Source organism: Rosa chinensis, chromosome 7, assembly GCF_002994745.2.
Source record: "Rosa chinensis cultivar Old Blush chromosome 7, RchiOBHm-V2, whole genome shotgun sequence".
In the NCBI taxonomy this organism is placed as follows: Eukaryota; Viridiplantae; Streptophyta; class Magnoliopsida; order Rosales; family Rosaceae; genus Rosa; species Rosa chinensis.
The window spans coordinates 49,647,900-49,673,642 of NC_037094.1; the positions used below are offsets into that span (position 1 = coordinate 49,647,900).

Consider the following 25,743-nt stretch of genomic DNA (forward strand, 5'->3'; position numbering starts at 1 on the left):
TTTGGTAATCTACATTGTGCATAGATAATGGTAATCAAATGGCTACTCATTTTCTGATTTTGCTGATTTTAGCAAGAATGATGCTTAAACATGGTTTACTTTTTTAGCTAATGGAAGTGATACAAGTTGTCAACAAAAGACATTATATTTTATTGCCTTGCCATGAAGTTTTTTCCTACTTGGCCCCATTTATCTTATATAGATAGCTCATTCACTTTGTTTGCTTGATGCTTTTGTCAGTTAATTGCAGAAGTTGCAGAGGATTTGTGGGATCGCTATGGACATGACTTTGGGACTGACTATTTAGGCCTTTTCAAAGCACTTTCTCATATCTATTATACTGTCCGTTTTGCTACTGCAGAGGCATTAGCTGCTGCTTTGGACGAAAATCCTAATTCTATACAGGTTTGTAGATTTGAACTTAACCTATTTGATTTTTTTATTAGTTCTTTTATTTCAAATAGGTGCCTGAAAATAGTGTTCTTATAACCCAGGAATCCCTTTCTACTTTATTCTCCCTGTATATCTGTGATGCTGGTTTGACTGGGAACAATGTTGATGCTGGTTGGCTGGGCCGGCAGGGTGTAGCTTTGGCATTGCATTCTTCTTCTGATGTACTGAGAACAAAATACCTTCCTTTTGTTATGACCTTTTTGATTTCAAGAGCATTGGTAAGATTTCCGATGCCATTCTTCTAAATATGAACTGTACTGTCCGTGACATGAGATATTTGAGTCCTCAATTTTAAGAAGGGACATGAAAATTTGATTGTACTTAACTTTTTTAATCAATGCTTCTTAATCTGTAGGCAAATCCTAATGCTGATGTTCGGGGGAGACTGATTAATGCTGGCATTATGATTATTGATAAGCACGGAAGAGATAACGTATCCTTGCTATTTCCCATCTTTGAGAACTACTTGAACAAAAAGGTTATTCTCCCCTTCTATCTTGTGATGGTAGTGAAAGACCACTTAATGGATGTGAAATCTTGAAACTGATTTTTTTTTTTTCCAATTGTTATCATCTTTTATTTCATTTTTTCTTTACCTAAGGTTGTTTTTAGAATGAGTTCTTTTATCTTGTCAGTTGGGTAACTTTATCTTGTTCTCTTTATTCAGTGTTATTGATAGAGATTGTTAATTAAATTAACTCTATGTTTGCTTGCTTAGCATCAATGGGTGTTGAGATGACGTGTTTGAAACCTAGAAGCCCACCTAGCCTAAATTCTATCCCTTCCACCGTTTTGCCTTTGACTCCTTTTCTTTTTGGATTTTGGGTTCCCATCGAGAAACTGATTTGGGGAGGGTACTACATAGTTCCAGATTTCTTTGCTTTCAGACGGGGATTGAAGAGAGAAGAAAGAGAAACTGATTTGGGATGGGTACTACTAGTTGGTCCTTTTAACTTGTGTTTTGATATTCATATTCTCCTTTATTGTTTCTTGTTAAATTATCCTCTCTTTCTGTGTTCTGACGCTATATTGCATGTTTACAGGAACTGGGCACTCAAGTATGGCAAACTCCAAAAGTTCATCAAATATGAGAAATATGATGTTACAGGTTGCTTTTATGTTCCACTTTATTAGCTAGCTAGGTAGCAATATATTCATTATCAAGATTCCCTTAGTCATTTTCTGGTGTGGTTGATATTCATTATCGGGATGCCCTTATAACTCAAAGAACCAAGAGTGCTGTTTGTTTCTAGCTGACACTGTTCTTAACAAGTAGGGATTGCAGGTTTGGAAATTCGTATTTTGACTGTTATGTTCTTCTTCTTTTAGTTCTGTTTGTGCTCGGGTTAGAGATGTAGGTATTTGAATGGAATGGTTTTATGAATTTTGGTAACTTGAGAACTTTTATCAATTTTGGTGTTATATGATGATCATGATGACGAAGTATGGGGATGTAATGGTGGGATCATCGCTGTTTTCATCTGGACCCAGTGAGTCCATCACCCCACATCTCTTCTCTTAGTCTTATTCCCAGAATCTCTATGCTGGGCTGCTATCAGTGAGTGCAAGTGTGTGTGTGTGTGTGTGTTTTTTTTTTCTTTTGATAAGAAACCATTATTGAAACAATATATATATATATATATATATATATATATTAACTTCATATGGAATAGAAATTACTTGAGAAATTTTATTTAGGTCTCAGATTCAATGAGACCAACGTTGTTGGTCTTGAATTGTTATGGGTTTTTGTAGTTTTTGTATACTCATGAACATGAAGTTAGTCTCCATATGAAGTTAGTCTATGGTATGAACCCCAACAAAGATGTCTAATTTTTTTTTTTTTGGTAATTCAATTGTCAGGTCATAGAGCAAGCCACTGATGCAGAGAAAGCAACGGCTATGTGTGAGTTTCTTGATTTCAAGCGCAGGAACAAGGTAATCTTTCATCATATCTGTCTATGTTTTCTTTTCTTTGAATGGGGGCGATGTCTATCTGTCTTTCATCATTTAAGTGACTCAGGATAGGAGAAGAAGACAGGCTATGACTGTGTGGGCTTTGAACCGTCTTCGCTTATTTCATTCAGGTAATTTCTGGGTATCTTAAAAAGCTAGCGACTTCTTCTTCCTCCTCCTCCCATTTTTACACACAAACATAAATTTTCGTATTGACTTCCCTTTCATTGGTTTTTGAAAGGAAGAGATAGGGTAGATGAAAGAAGAGGTTGTTCTGAGTTTTGTTTGAAAGAAGAGATAGGATCTGAATATTTTCTTGATTCAAGTTCTTCTAGGCTCCTTCCATTCTTTCTTCTTTAATCTGTTACTTGCCCATCTTTCTTGCTTTCGATAATGTTCATAACAATCATAGAGGCTAGCTTTGTCATTTCTATGTCACTTTGATTGCTGTTTTGTTTGGCCATTTGAGTTATTTCAGAGAACACTTCTTATGGTTTGTTTTATATATGAAAATATGTACATATATATACACTGATTTCACTGTACAAACATATACATACATATATATGTACAAACATGTGATGAGTAAGATTTCACTGTCAGGTTTTACTTTTAAACTTCTCATATAACAGTTTGGCATGTGAATAATCTCTTTACTATTAACTGTTGAAATGAGGTTAATAAGGAAAGTAAAGAAAAGGCCAAACACTGATTTGTCATGTGTCTTCTATGAATTTGTTTTGTCGAATTAAGAATGTACTTTTATGAATTAGCAAGTAGGCTTTTCTATTCAGTACTTGAATGGTATGAATTTAGTATCATGTGATTCTAGAATAAGACTTTATTAACTAAAGAATTTATTAGCAAGTAGGCTTTCCTTAAATTTTCTTGATTTTACAGAATTGTTTTCTTCCATATTTGCATTTCATATGAATATAGTGATTCAGAATAATTCATACCCCATTTACTATTGTTTTTTTTTTTTCTGTAGGAGAGGCTGAAAGAAGTTATTGAACAGATCACGAGCTGTAGCTTCTTGGTAAGTAGTCTGTTGTCTTAAAACAAGAAGATATACTATGTAAGTATATCTACTAGAAAAGAAAATGTTATTAGAGATGACTGCATTACGATAAATTCGAAGATAGCAAGGGTCAATATCTCTATGCATTTTGTATTTCTTGCACATTTGATTTCATTTACCCTTTTTGGTGTACTTATTACTTCAATGTATAGTTTTTATCTTTGATAATTTCAAATCTTTCATTACGTTATATGTGAATCTAATCATGGGATCAGTGATAGAATACATTGGTTAGTTCTATTCTTATGCAATGAAATTCTGCCTTTTGTCAGTCTATGCATCTCTCTTTAATCTCTATTGCCCTTACACTATTGCTTGAACCTCTTTGTAGCTCTTCCAACTACTGTCAGACATTTGCTCAAGAGGATTGAGAAACTGGAGCAGAGATGGGATACGTGTCCAGAAGAAAAATGGAAGGGTAAGCATTGTTTGTAAGATAGGATATAGGTTGTAAATTATATTATTTTCACTGCAATATTAAATTTGCATCTGTTGTTCTGTCCCAATCATTTTTTATGTTTTTCATTTCAATGATTTCATTTTAAACAAATGTCTAGATTTTGATGTTACTCTGTTAAAAGCTTATAAATTCTGTTCAATTTATTTGATCAAGTTGAGATAATATGAATGATGAGAAAATACCCCTGTGCTTATGCATTGGAAGAAAAAGACAATGCTCAGTAATTAACAGTTGTTCCCACTCTTCAAAAATTTGCAATTTTAGTCATGATTACTCAGAATACTGATCGTCTTTATTTTCTCTCAGTTATCTTTATCCATTGAACAAGCAGTTAGAGAAAGGTTTTGAAGAGTTCCTGCAGAGAAGTTTAGATTTTCAACAGCAGCATGAAATCAATGTTGTATTCTATTTAGATTTTCATTAACCATATGAAATCAATGTAGTATTCTATTTATAATTTCATTAAACAGGTGCGCAAACATACTTTTAGACAGTGCATTTTTTGATGAAAATTTATCCTGCACTCATCAAATTGTATGGATGCATCATTTCAAAATTTATACCTCTAGCTATCCTTTGCCAATTACTGCCTGTGTGTTGATTTGGTTCGTAAGTTAATTTCCGCGGCAAAGGGCGGGCACAATATCTAGTTATTTCTAGCTTGCAGAAGAAATAAGAAAAAATATGTTGTTGGACATATCTAAGAACAACAGAAACAAGAAAAAATATGTTGTTACTTGTGCACTCAAACAACAGAAAATTGTCATTTGAAATAAAAAGTAACAACAAAATGAAATCCAAATATGTTGTTGGACATATCTAAGAATAACAGAAACAAGAAAAAATATGTTGTTACTTGTTCACTCAAACAACAGATAAATGTTGTTGTAGGCTACTAAAGACGATAGATAAATGTAATCTGAACTGAATGCTAATCACAGTTAACTGTTATTGGAATTTGAATAAAACAACACTAAACTGTTATTATAAGTCCATTTAGACAACAGATAGGATTTCATATCTTCTATTTTGGTGCATTCAAACCACATTTTTTTGTCTTCAGAATAAGCATTAAATCATAGAAATTACAAGGAACTGTTATTTGTTTTCAGATCACATCACATTTATCTGTCGTCTGAATTTTCATCAGACAACAGAAGACAAAAAAACTTTCTGTCGTCTGAAAAGTAATCAGACGACAGAGAAAATCTGTCGTCTGATACCCCTAAGAGACGGCACCATACTAGACAACAGAATTTTTTTTTATCAGACGACAGATCTCCTCTGTCGTCTGATGACATTTTTGGCATAGTGCATTTAGTTGTACTGTTTTTATTGGCGTCTTGAATTGGTTACTTTTGTATATGGATTTCAATTACCTCTTCAATTCTAATCAGTTACATGAAGCACAAGGTGACTGATTACTTATGTCTTGTAAATTGAATAGGTTCTGTTATTACTTATGCCTTGTGAGCAATACTCCTTCTCTTAAAATGGGTGGTTCACTTATCTTTTGAACATGTGTCGTCTGTTTTGCAGAGAGGAAGTGACGTTCCACATTCACCTGTTATGTATGCACATCTGATTGTGGAGATCGACAAAACAAAGTTATATGTAGATACTTCCAAACTAGGCATGAGGTGTAGGATCACCTGGCGAATGCGGGTTTCAGGCCATATGACTCCATTCTTTCTGAAGTAGAAAGGTGAGTTTGTGAGCTGAACCCTTTGTGCATAGTGAACATTTTTTCACAAAAGTGGTGATCTTGTACATGTAATCACATTTATAGCTTCAATAGCAGCCACAGTCCAATGACAGATTATGACTTCTAGGCTGTAATAGTTAGGCATACCTTTCTGTCTTAATTATGCTTCTAGCCTGACCTTCATTTCTTTTAAGAGGAAGGTGAACTCATTTGGTACTTAGGAACACAACAGATTGGCATCTAGCTGAATTAGGTTGAGATACATAATCGTTGCAAGGCTCTTTGGGTTGCTGGCCGGTAATGGATTTGCAGAAGAGATTAGGTTGGTGAGGAGTTGGTCTTAACACTACATGTATTTTAACTTTGTGAATTTCATGTATTTGAATACTGGTGAATATGTATTAAATTGATATGGAAAATTAATCTAATGTATTTATTTCTTTTTTGCCCAAATAAAAAATTAAAATATTGCATGCAATTTGCAAGCCAGATTTTTTTTTATTAATAATTCACACCTTGCGACGGCAATGTTCCCGTCGCGAATGACCTTTCGCTACGGCAAAATTTCCTTGCGACGGCGTAAATACCGTGGCCAAAATTCATGCGACGGCGTAATTGCAGTCGTAAATAGCAATGGCGACGCCACCAACGACATCGGCAATTTTGCCGTCGCCGTTGGTCTTTTGCGACCGCAATTTGGCTTTTGGCGACGGCCTTGCGCCGTGGCCAATCGGATTCTTTTTTGTAGTGGGCATTGGTTATGCGCACCAACCTGCCTATATCTGCATGGGGTTATGCAATATTGCACGCAGCTTTACTCATTCGTTTCAGACCCACTGCTAGCCAACCATTTTCTGCGTACCAGTTGGTAACTGGATATGAGCCTGACATTTCACACTTACGCATATTTGGTTGCGCATTATATGTCCCTATTACGCCCCACAGCGCACTAAAATAGGTCCTCAGAGACGATTAAGTATTTATGTTGGATACGAATATCCAACGATTATCCACTATTTGGAACCCTTGACAGGCGATCTCTTTACCGCTAGATTTGCAGATTGTCACTTTGATGAGACAGTCTTCCCGTTGTTAGGAAAAAAGATTTTCTAAGGGAACGACAAGAATTGTCGTGGTTTGTCCCCACTCTGTCTCATTTTGATTCCCGCAATTCACAATGTGAAAGTGAAGTGAAAAGAATAATTGATCTTCAAAACGTAGCAGATTCGATGCCTGATGCGTTTACTGATATCACAAAGTGACGAGATCACATATACCAGCTACAAATGTGCCTGCAAGGTTAGAAGTCCCCAACAAGGGGCACGGTGCCACAGATAGAGGCGCTGCAACCACACTTAGTGGAGGTGTGGTTGAGGCCGTGGCTCCTCAAAGGAAGAAGGGGAGGCCACTTGGTTCGATTGACACTCACCCAAGGAAGAAGAGGGCGAGTAAGGCATAAACCGATCCATTAATCATCAATGTAGAGAATCCCTCTTATGAGATTGTCTCTGATTATAGTTATGTTCATGAATCAATACTGGAGGACGCTCCGATGTTTGAAATGATTCCAGAGAACAAAGAAATCTCAATGGATTATGAGAGTGCGTATGAGTTGATAGAAACATCTTCCATACACATTGATGATGTATTGGCATACACTGTTGCTCAAGAAATCATAGAGCGCGAGGATATCGAACCACGCTGTATTGCTGAATGTCAACAAAGAGCAGATTGACCTAAATGGAAAGAAGCAATCCAGGCAGAACTAGATTCTCTGGCAAAGAGACAGGTATTTGGTCTGGTAGTGCTAACCCCACCAAGTGTAAAGCCTGTAAGACATAAATGGGTCTTTGTTAGAAAGCGTAATGAGAAGAATGAAGTCCTGAGGTACAAGGCTCGCCTTGTGGCGCAAGGTTTCTCACAACGCCCTGGAATTGACTATGAGGAGACATACTCTCTGGTAATGGACGTTATAACGTTCCGCTACTTAGTTAGTTTGGTAATTTTCGAAGGATTGGAAATGCAGCTCATGGATGTGGTTACTGCATATCTCTATGGGGATCTAGATTCAGAGATATTTATATATGAAAGTGTCTGATGGCCTTACATTACCCAAGTCCAGTGACTCTAAACCACGGAGTGCGTTTGCAATTAAATTGAAATGCTCACTTTACGGATTGAAATAATCCAGGCGGATGTGGTATACCCGTCTAAGTGACTACTTAATTGGGAAGGAATATAAGAACGATGAATTGTGCCCCTGCGTATTCATAAAGAAAACAAGTTCCGGATTTGCAATTATAGCTGTATATGTCGATGATATGAACATAATAGGTACTCTTGATGAAACAAGGGAAACCGCGAGCTACCTGAAATCCTAATTTGAGATGAAGGATCTTGGAAAAACTCGATTCTGTCTAGGCCTTGAGCTAGAACACCGAGTTTGTGGAATACTCATCCACCAGTCTGCGTATGTCCAAAAGATAAGGCTGGGCTCGGGCCGGGCCCATGAAAAATTTGAAAGGCCCAAGCCCAAACTAAAAATTCCCAGCCCATGCAAAATTTGAATGGCCCAAGCCCAAACTAAAAATTTTCGGGCCGGGCCCAAATTATGTATTTTAAGTTCTAGCACCGAGTTAGGACAAGCCCTTTTTTCAGGCTGGTTTTTAAGGGTTTTTGGGCCGAAAGATGCCCGCAGAAAAAAAAATGAAGCAAATCTTCTGCTATAGTTCTTAAACCCAACGCTGTGACTCGTCAACTCTAGTAGAAGAAGATTTCAATCAACAGAGAAGAGAATCGGAGGATTTTAGACCAAAGCATGAAACTTTCCTATAGAAATTAACATTAACAACTAGAGTTGAAGACTATCCAATTACAAATACTTAATCAATGGAAAAGAAAAGATTGTAATTCCTTCAAAGAGGATTCGATCCTCAACAAGATGAACCTAGAAGAAGACAATACTCCAGTCAGGACCAAATTAAGAAAATCAAAGAAGAAAGATACGATAAGGACCAAAATCAATCTCTCTGACAGGATCTTACGGCTCAGATCTACCTCTAACCAAGGAGCACCATATCAGAACAAACCAGATTTTGTTACTCATAAAACGATCTGAAGACGACGAGTTGAGCAGCCTCTAATCTCCTCGTCATCTCCAATCAAGGAGATGTAAATTTCAATGCTTGAAGCCCTAATTAATTGAAATCTGAAACAAAATCGGTGTAAAATTGGCTCAGAGGAGTGAGAATTCCTTTGTACCTGCAATTGATTATGTGCAAAGAAGGAAGAGAGATGATGGGAAGAGAAAGCGGAAGAAAGAAAAATTGAAAAAGAATGAAGGTCTGAAGGAGGAAAAGAAGAAACACGTGGAGAAGAATGGAGAAATATAAGAAGAAAGGGGGAGATAGCCTAATACTTAATTAAAATACGGGCCCATCGAGCTTTTTCTTTTTCATTTCTTTAGGCCTGGGCCCGAACAGTTTCATATTATTTTTGGGCCGAGCTTTGTAACACTGGCAAATTTTTTTAACAAGCTTGGACTGTACGGGCCAGTCCCGGGCCGGGTTTCGGGTTTTCTGGCTAAATGTCCAGCCCTACCAAAAGATGCTCAGGCGATTTAACATGGACAAAGCACATCCTTCTAGCACTCCCATGATCTGTCGAAGTTTAGATGCAAAGAAATATCTATTTCGTCCAAAGGAAGATGACGAAGAGGTGTTGGGAGCTAAAATTCCCTATCTAAGTGCAATAGGCGCATTATTGTACTTAGCCCAATGTACTCGACCAGACATTGCATTCTCAGTGAACTTGTTAGCTAGATTTAGCTCAGCGCCAACACAGCGTCACTGGAATGGTATCAAGAACATTTTCTGATACCTAAAAGGAACCATTGACTTGGGACTATTTTTTCCCTACAGAGAGAAAAGAGGGACTGCATATGGGACTGCAATCCCTAAAGGAAATGTTGATGGCGAAAGCGCCACTCACTACACCAAAACGCCAAATGACGTTTTGGTTGGTTTTGCTGATGCTGGGCACCTCTCTGACCCATATAAAGGTTGTTTCCAAACTAGTTATGTATTTACCATTAGGAACACGGCGATATCTTGGAGATCAACCAAGCAAACCCTTGTGGCTACCTCCTCGAACCACTCAAAGATCATTGCTCTACAAGAGGCGGTTCGTGAGTGTGTATGGTTAAGAGCTATCATTATACATATTCAAGGGACTAGTGGTTTTTATGAAAATAATGCAGCTTGCATTGAACAGATGAAACTAGGATATATCAAGGGTGATAATACAAAACACATATCGCCAAAGTTTTTCTACAATCAGCAACAACAGGCCCTCCTCAAGATTCAAGTGAATCAAGTAAAGTCCGAGGAGAATGTGGAAGATTTGTTCACCAAATCATTGCCTAAGGCCACATTTGAGAAACATGTGAAAAGCATAGGAATGCGAAGACTTTCCAAGCTCCCTTGATAAATGTAAGGATCAAGGGGAGGTGTAGACGTCAGGGGGAGTCAAACACACACATGTCATCCTCAAATGTAAAAGGTGCGTTGTGCTCTTTTCCTTCGACCAAGGTGTATTTTTTGTCCCACAGGGTTTTTATTGTTACTTGGCAAGGTTTTTAGTGAAGCAACAAGTCATGCACCATTTCGTCTTTGACTTGGCACAAGGGGGAATGTTAAAGGAAAAGCACATTATGTGCCTTCGTCAAACTCATGCACCATTTCGTCTTTGACTTGGCACAAGAGGGAGTATTAAAGGAAAAGCACATTATGTGCCTTCGTCAAAGTGACTGACGGAGAGGGAATCAAGGAATTAGCAATTACCATCAATCATCAAAGATTACGGATCAATCAGCATTTAATGTCATCATTGTAATTGATATTTCCATTGTAATTCTCTCCCTATATAAAGGGACCATGAAATGAAATGAGTAGACCAATTCCAATTCTCAATTTACTTTTACAATATATAATATTTTCATTATTTAAATTTACAAATAAGTATAATGTTATTGTTGTAGAGAAACTGAAATTGAGAGGAAATCGCTGTGTATTCTCATTGATAATAGGGGCCTCTTTATATAGAGAATTACAATGCATAGAATCTCAATCATACAAGGAAAGTGATTCATTGAATAGGAATCTAGATCCTTCTAATTTAACCCTATTACCACTAGGTCAAGTAACCTACAGTTTGGGCCAAACACAAATTAGGGTTTTACTTGAACACTCCCCCTTGTGTTGCCCAAACGCGGTGCTTCTCTTGTTGCCTCGTTAAAAACCTTGTTGAGTAATAAAAACCCAGTAGGACAAAAATAACCTCGGTAGAAGGGGAAAAAGAGCACAACACACCCTTCACATTTCGAGGTGAACATGTAGACATCTCCCCCTGATGTCTGCGTCTCCCCCTGATGACTACTATCATGGGAGTTCAGATAATTTCCGCAAGCCAATTCTTGCCACATGTTTCTCGAACGTGGATTTTGGCAATGACTTAGTAAACAAGTCTGCCACACTATCCTCAGATCGAACCTAGTTCACTTTGGTATTTGAGGAGAGTCTGTTGTTGCTGATTATGCTTGGTGTTGTCGCTTTTGATGTAGCCTTGCTTCATTTGTTCAAAACAAGCAACATTATCCTAAATGCTTGTAGGCTCATCTGTGATAGACTTCAAACCACAATTGTTCAAACATGCGTAACTAAGGATCCAATCCATATACATTCATGAACCACTTCGTGAAGAGTAATGATCTCTGCATTTTTCGAAGATATAGCGACTAGGGTCTACTCTGTAGACCTCCAAGATATCACGATCTTTACCCATGGTGAACACTTAACCAGTTTGGGAGCGACCTTTGTATGGGTCAGAGAGGTACCCAGCATTAGCAAAATCTTCCAAAACACTTATATTGTTTTGGGATGGGGATAGAGAAAGCAGGCCAGCGTTTCTGGTGTGTGATGGGTCCAAATCCATCATCTCTCTATAGGGATAGAACAAGCTCATATCAATCGTACATCTCAAGTACTGAAAGATTTCTTTTACACCAATCAAAATGGCGTCGCGTTGGCGTAGAGCTATACCTTAGCTAACAAGTTCACTGCAAATGAGATGTCCGGTCCTGTGCATTGAGCTAAGTACAATAATACACCTATTGTACTCAAGTAAGGCACTCTTGCCTCTAGCACATCTTCGTCATCATCCTTTGGACGAAGAGGATCCTTTTCAGGATTAAGACTACGAACGATCATGGGGGTGCTTGAAGGCTTGACCTTGTCAAAATGCCTAAGCATCTATCAACACGATGCTCAAGTTCCAAACTGAGGCATAATCGTGTTCTCCCAAAATCCTTCATCTCAAACTCAGATTTCAAATGTTCAGCGGTTTCCCTTAACTCTTTAAGGGCTTCCAATGAAGATCATGTCCAACATGAACCGCGATAGAATCCGAAACTTGTTATGGAAACGCGTGGGCATATCTCTTTCCAATCAAGTAGTCATCTTAGTGAGCGTTTCAACCTTATTGTAAACACGCTCCGTGATCTAGAGCCACTTGACTTAGGTAAATGAAGTTCACCATGAACCTTCATGTATATTCCGTATCTAGAGCCACTTGACTTGAAATGCATCTGCTCTTGTTGGGTTTTTTTCGTTTGAACTATTATCTTTCTAGACTATGACATTGAGTCAAAGTTTAGTTAACATTTGAGAAGTTTTCCCCGACTTAAGTCTCTTAACTACGACTTACTATGGTGATGAACATGGATTGCTGATGTAACCTTGGATTGCTTAATTTTAATCATTTTATGATTGACGACTTTTGCTATGACAGATCGCTAATGGTTAGGTTTGATTTTTATTTTTGAAGTTTGAAGAAGATTTGTGGAACACTAAATTTGAAGGTTAACCCAGAAATTAGGCCTAAAAATGGACCAACTGTTCGATTACAAATGGGTGAATTTAAACCCAATAAACGGAAACTGAATCTGAATCAGGTCGAACCGATTACTCGATTCAACCGAATATGTCAACCCGACATTTTATTTTTTGGTGGGCTGTATGGATTTGTGCTCAGCTGATCAATTCGGGTAGAAAACGATTTCTGATTCGCGCCCAACCCTAATTAAAAGTTAACAATTTCATAGCGGACTATTCAATAATTTGATACATTTGGATGACTAAATCATTTCTGATTCACGCCCAACTGTTATGATCATAACACCTAATTGTTTCACCAAAATTGTACTGATTAAACGGGCATACGTTCAAACTAGTTTGGCCTCTCACTGATCTGTTGTCTCTACTTAACGAATGTTGATCCTAGCTAGGATCTCCTTCGTTCTGGTTATTTTCCTCTTCTATGCTGGGTTTTCCCCTTCGATGGCATTGCCACTATTTCTGCTCTCTAAGCTTGGCACAATTGATTCTAGTGTGTAGGGAAAGGTTGCCTTCCTTATTTGGGACTTTTGTTTTCTACACTTAATCTGACTAGAAGCAGAACGCTTTAAAACTTTAAGAACAAGTCCATAATTTGCATGTGTAGTGGATTTAATGTCGATATATACACGAAAGTCGACAGGTTCTTAGTATGTTTGCAGAAATAAATAGATAAAGATGCTATCCCATGTTTGGTTCACCATACTTGTATACAGAATCAATTGCTCGTGCCAGCAAAAATTACAAAAAAAAAAAAAAAAAAAACAAGACTTGGTTCCAGGAACAAGTAATCAAACCTTTTACCTTGGGCATCAGTCATTTTTATCGCCAGGTCAAACCTTATTCTTGAGCAGCTTGATTGCAGATCACAAAACTCCCTGGGTTAATGGTAATGCTCTTTGTGCAATTATGAGTTTTGTATATCCCCACAAGTCGATCCGCTAGCTCAAACATATTATTTCTAAGGCTGCAGTATCATTAAACATAGTTTCAGTATCAGTGAACCTGGTATATATAAACAATTCACCACCAAATTAAAAGCAGTATTCAATCAACCTTACGATTATGAACTGTGCATCCTTTGTCTGGTCCTTCACGTAATGACCAACGATGGAGACATTCTTAAAGTCTACATTGAACGCCAAAAGAAATCAAGAGAAATGAGTGCTGGCCAAAGAATGAAAACAGACTAACTTAATTCAGATGATAATGACAAGAACTCGGCTCAAAATTACCTAAGGCAGCATCAATTTCATCCATGACATAAAGAGGCGTAGGCTTGTAATGATGCAGTGCAAACACGAGAGCCAATGAGCTCAATGTCTGCAAGAGGTAAGTTGGACCAAAATTATACAGTTTTTAATCCAAGATACAAGCAGTCAGCATGACTCAGAATTAATTACCTTTTCACCACCAGATAAGTTTGAAATATTTTTCCAACTCTTCTTTGGTGGTCTCACGCTGAAGACAACACCTTCGGAGAAAGGATCCAGGGAGTCGACTAGCTCAAGTTCTGCATCACCTCCCAGCGTGATCATCTATACGTGCACATATGACAAAAGTGAGAAAATGTAAGCCTGTAACAAACAATGTCAATTTTCTCACCAAACTAAAGAAAGCAACCAGCAGTAACATACCAACATGGAGGTTCATCCAAATCAAATATTCAAGTCAATCAAAAGCATTCTCCAAATGAGCATTTGCTACCAGCTTACCAGAGGGAAAGTAGCGAAAGCAACCCCTATGCTAATTCAAACTGCTGAACATGCTCAATTGAAGACCAGAGGACCAAAATAAAGAAATATGTGTGTGCGTGTGAGCGCGCATGTGTGTAGAGAGAGAGAGAGAGAGAGAGACCTGATACATTTCCTTTAACTTCATAGATATTGCATTAAATCCTTCCATAAAGTCATCCAACCTAGACAAATCATATTTATTTCAGACGAGTTATTAGTTCCAATACCACAAAGCATGCAACCATAAAATATAAACAAAAAGGTGACATGCCTCTTCTTTCTCAATTCATCATACTGCCTCTTTATGTCATCACGCAGTTTTGTGACAATACTCAGATCCTCCACTCTTTCGTTATATAATAAGACCTTTCTTTGGTACCTATCAAATTTAAGCAATTAGAGCAGCTTCGCATCATATAAACCAAATCAGCTTAATTTTCCACTAAAAAATAACGGCAACACATACTCTGAGATTGAATCAAGATTTGGATTCATCTCTCTCATTTGTGCTTCTAGTAGTGCTGCCATTTCAATGGCCCTTTTAAGGTCGCAACAACTAAGATGCTCATCTGCCAAGGTTGCTTGAACCTTTTCAGAGTCCACTAAATCTTTATGAATTCTGCAAACATAATGTAGTATTAATATTTTTAAAATCATGAATACAGCATTCTTATTCAGATTCCTAAGATCCACTTACTGATCCATATGCTTTATAAAGGCAGTTTGCAACTTATCAAGCCTGGCCTTGTAAGCCTTCCCCTCAAATTTCAGATCCTTGTATTTCTTCTTCATATCTTCTAGTTCAAACTCAGCTTTATCCTGTGACACTCACCGAGGAAATTTTCATTGTATTAATTGGAGATCGAAGAGGTGTTGGCGAATTATATATATATATATATATATATATATATGAATGAGGGAGGATCAAGAGAGACCATCCGTACTGTAAGAATTTAAGGATTTTTACTATTTTACACTAGGATATGACCTAATTCAATGATTTTAACTGTTGATCCTATACATTCCTATGCAAGAATTGTGTCTACAAAAAATCAACTAAATCCATAATCATTTGGTCATTGAAAATTGTGTAAATAAATGTTGTCTGTTAGATTAAATTAAAACGAACATTGTGCTAATCAAATGGTTAAAAGTTTTCGGGTTTGGCTAATTTTTTGGAGGATTCATATGTGTGTAGGTGACTAAAGAATGAGTGATTTTGATTATTAAAATACATGCTAAAAATGAAAACATCCTTACTTTTCAAGTTTAAGGAGGTCCTCTTTTGATCCTCCCTATGTACACACACACACACACACAAAAACAATAACAGCATAGTTCTGAGTACCAGATCGATACCATGCCACACATAGTGATCATGATCGATGAAGAAGCAAACGGCGAATAATACCGCTTACTAATTCTATGGTTCTGCTCACTGCACTGCAGATCATAATCATGTACTGTTATGGCATAGTTACCACCTCTGGTATGTCAAAATGGTATCAACTATGGGTAGATAGAATGATTCATAGTAACCATATGCATTTTTCATCACAGTACCTTCCATGCCCGCAACTCATACAGAGTCTTTTTCATATTGCAATACTCAGATTTTGCTTTATCCAACACGTCTTTATGTTTATCAATCAGCTGCACAAAACCAGAAATACGATATGTCAGATTTTGACTTATCTAAAACAATCTATATTGGTATCAATCAGCAGCACAAATTTCAAATAAAACAAGCTAATAAGAAATGTGAACCTTCTGTATTTCCTCGTAGTTCTCTTGAACTAGAGATGCCTTCTCTTCTTTTTCTTTGAAATTTTCACATAACGTTTCCTTCTCCTTGTCATGTCGTTCTTTCTTCTTCTTTGAATCTTGAATCACTTTTCTCAACTCCTTTATAGTTTTCTGGCCAGTCTCAATCTGGATTTTGTGGTGGTTGATTTCAGTGTTCTTTTCATCAATATCCTGACAATTGATTGGTATGAATTAGGACAGACACTCCATAGGTAGGAATGTAGTTCATAGTGATGCGGATACTTACGGACTTAATATTATCGACCTTTGACTTCTGTACTTTTAATCTTTCACCACCAGCATTTTCTATTTTATGCTGAAGCTCCAGGGCCTATAAACAGAGAGAATCAGTAATAGTCAAGCACTCAAAAGAAAGTGAACAATTGCGTTATATTGTGTTCTTGTTCCAGTCATTCCTGACTCGTAGCCTTACAGGTGCACAGTATTTGGTTGTTTAATTAGTTACTCAACATGATGAGGCCACTACTTGCAAGGACAAAATTGATAAATGAGTTCCTCACCTTTTCCTTAAGCTGCTTAGATCCTTGGATGAGTTCGTCGATCTTATTTCCTTCAACAGAAATGATACTATCAAGTTTTTTTAGCTGATCAAGCTCATCCTTCTTTGGCTGTGATGCAGCCTCCAAGGAACCAATTTGCTTTTCAAGATAACTATGTTGTGAACTCAAACTGTCAATCTGTTCAAACAAAAATTTGTATTAATATAGCTTCTCAAATATACACAAGGTTCGACCATCCACATTAAGAATTACCTCTTTCTCGCTTTTAGCTAATTCCAACTCCCAGTGTGCAATTGCATCTTCAGAGGCTTGAAATCTCTTTGCTGCATCAGCAATATGTTGGCGGATATCGTTTAATTTATCAACCATACTGGCAAGCCCCCTGCTGGCATCTGTAATAGCTTCTTCTGACACTACAGTAGTACATATAGATCGGCCAATCTTACTACCACGTGGCTTACTTCCACCACCACTCATAGTACCAGATATTTCAAATACTGCACCATCAAGTGTTACCACTGGAAATTTTGGGTTTCCTCCATATGCAATACGTTCTGCCTAAAATTGGAAAAAAATTGTGCCAGAAAAGGTGGATCAATAACTAGTTCCAGAACAACTTCAAAACTTCTTGACATTGTAAGAAATCAATGCACTGAAAAGTTGAAATTTCCCCATTTGGGTTTAAACTGTATGAATGTTCACATAAAGTATGGACCATATTACAGAGCTAAAATGGCCCCAAGATAGAAGCCACCCATCTTAGTATATGCTAAACACTACTTACAGCCAAAATAGCTACAATTTTCATGTTTGTTGTGGAATCAAATCGTGCAAATATAAAATAACAAAAACAAACTTTGCAGACTTGACAGAGTAATTAAATGGCCGTATATAAGTACCATCCAAGCAATCCAAACCAAGACTTTAGAAAGTCAAAAATAAGCTCATAAGCCTCCGGCTCAAAACAAAAAGTAAAGCACAAGTATACTTACAAATAAAAGAAATAAAATAAAAAATTACATTAAATTAAATTAAAGTTAAAAATGGAGCCATTTCGTTCTGAAGTTATGCTCAACTGAACGGATACCATAAGATGAATACATGTGGAAGTCGGAACATACCTGATCTAGATCTTTAGCTACAACAGTATTCTTCAGTGCCTCAAAGAAAGCAAGTTTCATTCTCTGGTCCTCAACCCTAACTAGATCGAAAAGGCGTGGAACTCCTTCTGGAGTTCTTACATTCTCCTTCCTCGCTGGTAAACAATCAGTGATCTGTTCCTGAGTTATTAAATGTATATGAAGTCAGAGCTCCACTACTCACGAATAAAACTGCAAGCAGTGCATTCAACCAATACTGTATAACACAAATCTAGGATGTTTTGAAACAACTATAATTTTCCTCAATCTAAATGATGATATACAACTCTAGTAGCATCTTCAGTAAGTATCCAGTCCAAAGACTTTTGTATGTGGCAACTCACTTTGTGTTTCTCTTTGGTGCATGTATGAAAAGACAGCCTAAGACAACTGAAATATCTCTGTTTTAATGAATCTGGGCATCTGGCCTAAAACCACCTCCCACACAAAAGCTATTTTGGGTGCTTAGAAGTTACTGAATTGCAGGATCTAGGATTTTGCAGAAAACTGTAACACGGTACTCGTACCATTATCATGAAATTAGCAACACCAAGATGCTCTCTTCGGAGTAGCTCAACACAAGCTATTGCTCCACCAGTTGTTTCCACCACAATATAATCAAGTCCAGGGCAAGCTGTTGATATGGCAACATCATATTGCTCTGCAAAGCCAATGTTTTTTGCCAAAAGAGTTAATTCCAGAAAAACTAAGCTGAGTGTATGTAAATAATGTGCCAATGTAAATCAATGAATAACAGATTACGAATTTATATTGTGTGTTAAACACTTAAACATCACAAGCACATGAATCATGGATCTAAGAGACACCAGATATTTCACAGAGCATTGTGCATAGATCTAAACGTCCACATATTTAACTATTTGTCGATAACAGTAGGAATGAATGATAACCCAGATATATATATATATATATATATATATATATATATATATATATATAAGCAAAAGTTAAATGTAACATTTGAAACCTGAACAGAGCAATGTCATCAGTAACTAAACTAGCATCTAAGCTAAGAACACTCACCATCAATGGCACCTAAATCACCCAGTCGGCCATGTATTCCCGGTATCCGGTTGGACAACTTAGCCTGTAAAATTGCTTTTAAAAGTCTTCCCCTACTCTTTTCAGAATCCAGAAGATGCTTGAGTTCTGCAACCTTCTGTCTTGCAGCTTGTTCACAAGGTATGAGAGCTTCTTGTTCTTTGATGTATTCCTACAAGATTACCTTTTCTTACTGCATGCCTTTGTGCAAAGTAATAACCAAAAGAAAGAACTAATGAAAATTCAATTATGAAAAATAAAAATACAAACCTGTTCTGCTTTACAGTATTCCGTCCTTTCGAATTTGCTCTTTTCTAGCTCACACCGAATTTTTGCAATGTCTGCAGCTTTTTTTTGTATCATTCCCAATATATCATCCATCTGCTTTCGAGCGTCTTCAAAAGCTGCACGACCAGCTTGATGCTGAAACAATTAGCTATTTTCTTCAGCCATATACTTGAAATCCTTCTCAACATAAAATGTACAAGTTCTTCAATCCAAGGAGCAATACAAAAAGAGCTCTCTTAGATTTTAGACACAGGAAGATTGTCATTTTATATAATCTTCAAAAGAGAAGAGACACCTAGCATACCTAGAGATGCATAGAAGGTTATAATTGAAACAGTCAGTACTAATATAGCAATCTCACCTTTTCATCCAAAAGCTTCTGTTCAGTATATGCAACATCAAATTTCTTCTGGTGCTCAATCAGTTGTTTTTCCCAAGGTTCTAATCTGGAACGAACTGTTGCAAGCTCACAGCGATATGTTTCGGTATCCCCTGCTTGCAAGAGGAGGAAAGCACGTAACATATTAGAAAGCTGGCACCATGCAATGAAGACTTGATATCGATAATGTTCAAAGTTTTACTAACTTTTATAAAGTTAGCATAGTTCCACAACAAAAGATGAAACATTACATAACAGAGATTGGTAAAAACACATAAGCATCTACACCAATTAAGCAAACAGGAGTTATGCCTTGGTTCATTGCCATTAAACCATAAAGATGCAAACCAAAACCCATAGAACCATTATTTTTAGATCTCAACCGAAGTTTAAAAGTAACTTATGCTAGCCTTCAAATATCAAACCAAGTGCAACATAATAAAATCAAAGAAATTTGAAACTAGGTTAAAAGTGTAAAAAGAGCAAAATCCTAAATTTAATTGAAATTGCAAAAAATAAAAAATCAATAGTAGTAATAATAATTGAAATTGCAAAGAGAGAACCTTTGGAATTCTCAATAATTTCCTCCAGGACTTTTTCTTCATCCAACAAGAGTTTTTGCAGTTGGGGAATACTTTTCTCAAGTTCTGGGATCTGATTAGTCAAGTTCTCACATTCCCTCACTCTGTCATTAATCTTTAATGAATCCTGCAGTTGAATAGAAATGTTATGATATGTATCTGTCTTAACTTCAAGTAAAGAATGTATTCCTCTACCTTTTCAAGTTTTTCATCGAGTTTCTTGATCTTCTGCTCCACATATTGCAGATTCACCAGATATTTTGCACGCTCCTTTTCAAGATGCTTAAATTCATCCTTATATCTGTTGAGGGTATTATACAATTCCTGGTTCGTCATTCAAATGAGAAGACAGAATTTAGTATGTCTTGACAATTGAATTGACATACTTCCAGACATTTTCTGAAAGAACTAAAAGAAATTCAAATTTCATTGCCACAATCATGGTTTCTGCAAAAGCAAATCCATGAAACCCAAACCTCTTGTTGTTTCATATGTTTATTGTACACAGATTCAAGCTCCTTCACTGCATTCTGACGCTCCTGGATCTTCTCCCTGAAACGGAAACCAATATCGTGATCAGAAACAAGTTTTGAATCAACTCCATACTAGTATCACAAAGTTTACCTATCATTGGTCAGATTTTCTTCTAAGCTGGTTATAGTTTCCTGCAGATCAAGCATTTTTGCAAAGGTATCTTCATAAGCCAATTGTGTGGCTTTCTCTTGCCAATTTAGAAGGGACAACTCTTTCAGCATGTAAGCTTCCGCTTCATTCTTCCCATCCTGTTTCATGAGCCATGACATTTATCAAAACAAGGTCAATGGAATGTATATGGAGCTGTAAATCTACCTATGTGCAACTGTATGTACCTCCAAGCCATCTCTTTCTTTCTCTGCCAGCTTAACCATTTGCACGACACCAGATCTTTTCTCATTTAGGGACTCTATCCTACGAGATCAATGAAAACAATCATGCACACTAATTAGCAAAATGGGAATTCTATATCAAAAAACGCTGTATATATATATGTCCTCTGAGAACTATGGCATAGAAAAATTTACATTCTGCGGTAACCAGAGATCAAGAAAATTCTGTTTAAAAAAGGAATGAAATGCAAGTGGTTAAGTTCTCTCAAGTCAGGTAACTTTAGCATGAGTATGTTTATCATCAACTTACTTTTTTACGCTAGAGAGCAATAATCATTCATCTTTTCTTACTGTTTCATTTCCTAGACTAACTAGCAAGGAAGTATGGTTGAAAGTAGAGTATGGTGCAGATGAGCAGGATTAACATGTAAGCTTTTCAATGAAGTACTAGAGCATACTCTTTATAAGATTCATCAATTTTTTCGACATATTTGCTGGTCCCAATAATGTCCTCAAGGTACTCGAGGAGGCCTTCATCCTGAGATCCTTGAGCTTTTGGCTTCATGAGTGAGATCTGCTCAACTTCACCCTGATAAGTAACCAGAAGAAAACTGTTAATATGGCGTGACAATCTGAATCAAACTTGATGAACTGCATGTCAAATATCAAACCTGAAGAATCAAGAAGCGATTGTTGTCCAGGTCAACTCCTTTCCCTTTCAGTTTCTTGGTAACTTGAGTAATTGCTTGAACGGTCATTGATGTAATACCTGGAGGAGTTATCCCGATACGCTACCCTAGTGATTACAAAATCACTTCCTGGAACAGCTTCAAACGTCCCATCGTCCTGTAACAATTTCAAACAAAAATCATTAAATTGATTTCGTTAGCAGCCTCCCACCTAATCCAAGGGGACAAAACTATAAATCCTACAACTTTGAATACTAATTAAGTACCAAAGTAAAAACCTCAGGAGAGGCTTACAGGTCAGGTTAAAGTGATTGCTTTTCTGAGGTAGTAAAACTTACAAAACTGAGAATTACTAGTTGAAATTTGTTGTTTCTTGTTTTATTTTCTTAAAATCCCAATCAGATAGCACAAAGATAAGAAGAAGCAAAAGTGAAAAGTTTATAATTACCAAATCAATGATCTCCTGGAAATGAAGAGAAACTCGAGCACTATCCATATTGTGGCAATTAGTGAAGTTATGAATGAGCTCCGAAACTCTGTTAAGTCGCATCTAGACAATTACATTGCACAATTAGGAACATAAAAATGAATGAAAATGTGTGTTTTGATTGATATACCTGCTTAGCTCGTTTTCCGAATACAAAGAGCATTGCATCTATGACGTTGCTCTTCCCACTCCCATTAGGTCCAACAACAGCAGAAAAGCTCTGAATCCAATGCAGAGCCAAAAACAAGTAAATAAACCAACATTGAACTCTTCTAAAAATATTTAGATTTGGAGAATTGTAAAACCCTAACCCTAACCGTACCTTGTGGAAAGGACCAACGCGTTGTTCACCGGCGTAAGACTTGAAGTTGCTCATAACCATTTCCCTGATGAACAGCCTTGGCTTCCTCGACTCCGAGCCATCGGCCATGAACTTGTCCGGCGGCGATTCCATCCCAAAACGAAGGAAGGTTGTGAGAGCGGGAAAGTAAAAAATTGTAAGAGCGCGATCTGAAATTATAAAACGCCCAAAGGTCAAAATACTGGGGGACTCGCCCTAGTAGAAACGGCCCCAAAAGTAGGTTTAGGTCACAATGAAACTTAGTTGCAAGATATACTTATGCAAATCGATCAATGAATTATCCATTGCTATAATGTAAGTAGCTATCCTAAACTGTGGAAGTGGAAGAATCACAAGTATGTCGAATAGGAAGTAGAAGAGCATATATTTCCTTGCTATTGTCCGATTATCTGGAACCAATTCACCTTCTCTTGATGATCGAGAGGAAAGAGTAACAACACTAGCACGAAATCGATAAATGATATATATATATAACAGATAAAAGAAGTCCACCACAAATCGCAAAACAATGGCTATGACCCCTAATCTTCTGTCCAGTTCAAGGCACTTCTTCTTATCACTGACCACAAGGAGATAACAAAACAGAGGATCCAGTAATAGAGCAATAAGGCACGGAATAGTTATTGATTCTCTTGAGGTCGCTTCTATAGAAGTAGGGGAGTCAAATTGAGCAATGAAAGTATGAAACTATCATATGGGGTGGGGAGAAAGATCACTTTGAGTGAAGACGTTGATGGTGCAGACGTAGCGGAGGTAAAAAGGGAGGTACGTAGAGAGAAACTAATAAGGGCAAAACTGGAAATATGGTGGCAGAAATATTGTAAGAGATCCAAATATCAATATGAATACAAGCACTTAGAGCATCTCCAACAGTATGAATTATTTTGTAGTTAAATATAGCTAAAATTGTGAAATATAGCTATTGATTTAACAATGTTGCTCCAACAATTGTGAAATATAGCTATTGATTTAACTAAGCTATTTATAAATAATATACTATATTTTATCTAATCATAAACTGACATGTGGATAAAAGAGGAGAGAGGAATATAACTTTTGCTTTAGCTATGCATGATTCTCTAGCTAAATATAGCTAGCCAATTTAGCTAAAGCTAAATTTAACTTAGCAATAGCTAGTCTATTGGAGTTGAATTTTGCTTTAAAAATAGTTATATATATAGCTAAAATTTGAATTTAACTAGTCTGTTGGAGATGCCCTTAGGCTCCGTTTGGATGGCAGGAAATCATGGTATGGAATGAGAATTAATTTCATTTTCCATTTAAATGTGTCGTTTGGTTGTAATAAGAGATTGGAAAGGCAATAAAAAATTATATTTGCCACTTTCAAAGGCAAAATTACATAAATTATCCCTCTAAAAAAATTATATTCCTCCGCTAATATTAAGTGCAAGTTGATGTCATATTTTAAGTAAAAGGGTGTTATTGAAAATTATAGTTTTATATTTCATTCTTATGACTTACCAAACTCTACAATAGGAATAGAAAATTAATTCCAGAATTTAATTTCCAGTAATGTTCCAAACACTCTGATGGAAATAGCAGAACCTATTCCATTCCATATCGGTATGGAAAGGAAAATAAATCATTTTCCTATTTTGATATTCCTGTCAACCAAATGGAGCCTTAATACAACTTTTTCTATTGGGACCTCCATATTTGCTCATTTGACCTCTCATCTCTTTACACCTCCTATTTGCTTTTTAAAAAGTAAACTTTGCTAAGTAAACCTCTTTCAAATACCTAACTTAACCTTACTCATAAAAGGAAATATTTTCAAGCATTAAGGATGAGTTATAATGCTCCCATAATTATTTATTGACCAAAAAAGAAACTTGACATTGTCAAAAAAAAAAAAAAACTGAGATAATTATTGAAAAAAGATAGTGTAACTAATTAACAAAAATTATTAGATATTTTTTCAAGCCTAATATTTCATGCTTAATTATGGATTTCCAGAGTTTAGTTTTTATGGTCTATATATGGTTGCCGGCCGGAGTTTTAGATAAGTTGCAAAATTAGATTTGTTCTTTCTATTTTTTAATTTAGTTTTGTCTTATATGCTGCTTCACAAACTTATTTGGTTAGTTTACACGAGGGCTATATGTCCCTTGTTTCATGATCTTGTTACATTGATGAGAAAGACTTTTGTCTATTTTTTTCTCCCTTGAATAGTGCATCATAGTTTTATTTTTCTATAATTTACCAAGTAATTTTGAATGCATGTTCTCTTGAATTTTCTATGTTTAATTAATTTGTTGTCTTTTAACAGTCTTTTTCTTCGAAAGATTTTATAAACAAAGAAAATGAGAAGTATGAAATCAGAACTAAAATGGAAACGAATAATAAAAATACTATAGATGTGTTTCTATTTCTGTAAAAGGAAAAAAATATAATTTTCCTTATTAATTTGTTGTCTGTAACAGTCTTTTTATATAAAGATACATATGTCATTTAATAATTAAAAAATAAGGGAGGTCTAGTGAGTAAATTAAGAGGTCCCAATAGAAACTCTCTAATGTTATTTGTTTTCCATGCAAAAAAAAAGGGCTCTAAAGGTAAAAAATCGCCCTAGTACAAGTAGAGTTTCTAAAATCAATTCAGTCCGTAACTTTTTTTAAAGTTGAATCGGGTTAGTAATGTGATCCTCATCTTTCTTTCTTTTTATTGGTGAAAAGGGAGAAAATCACAAGACAACTGTTCTTCTTCTTCTTTTTTTTTTTTTTTTTTTAGGAGAAACGTAAGCATTTTTAATTACGCAGGCCAATAATGTTACAAAGAGAACCAGCTACTTAAGTAGCCCTAACATAATAAGTATTTAGAAATAACATTGTACTAAAATAAACAAATATAACAACGCCCCCAACGAAAAGAAACTCAAGTACACCGAATAAAAGTAGGGTAAAGTCGACCCGGTCAAACTAATGAACTGTGCAAACTAGAAACATAAACCCAACGACGAAACAGAGGATCCCCACCTCTGACCTGTCACCACCGGAAGCAAGGGAACCATCATCGCTACCAGGTTAATGACCCACCCAATAGGTAGGGAATTTATTGAATACAAGGGTTTGATGTCTCATTTTAGTATCAAAATTAACTAATCAAGTATGTATATCAAAATCACGTTAACCATACACTCACAAGCATATATGGGGAAAATTCTCAAGTGATACCTTGATTTTGACTCAATTGACATTTTGGT

General features: G+C 36.4%; 2 long non-coding RNA genes and 1 pseudogene across 2 annotated transcripts; 2 read left to right on the forward strand and 1 right to left on the reverse strand.

Annotated features, from left to right (window-relative positions):
• The first annotated feature begins 1,190 nt into the window (after window positions 1-1,190).
• LOC121050378 lies at window positions 1,191-2,404 on the forward strand. Its single transcript, XR_005802791.1, has 3 exons — window positions 1,191-1,383; window positions 1,497-1,561; window positions 2,317-2,404. It is a non-coding gene; the product is annotated as an uncharacterized LOC121050378 (long non-coding RNA).
• Window positions 2,405-3,399: 995 nt separating this feature from the next.
• On the forward strand, window positions 3,400-4,390 carry LOC112175969. Its single transcript, XR_002926725.2, has 3 exons — window positions 3,400-3,448; window positions 3,822-3,908; window positions 4,257-4,390. It is a non-coding gene; the product is annotated as an uncharacterized LOC112175969 (long non-coding RNA).
• A 9,019-nt stretch (window positions 4,391-13,409) lies between these two features.
• Window positions 13,410-23,049, reverse strand: LOC112178085 (annotated as a pseudogene).
• Window positions 23,050-25,743: the final 2,694 nt, after the last annotated feature.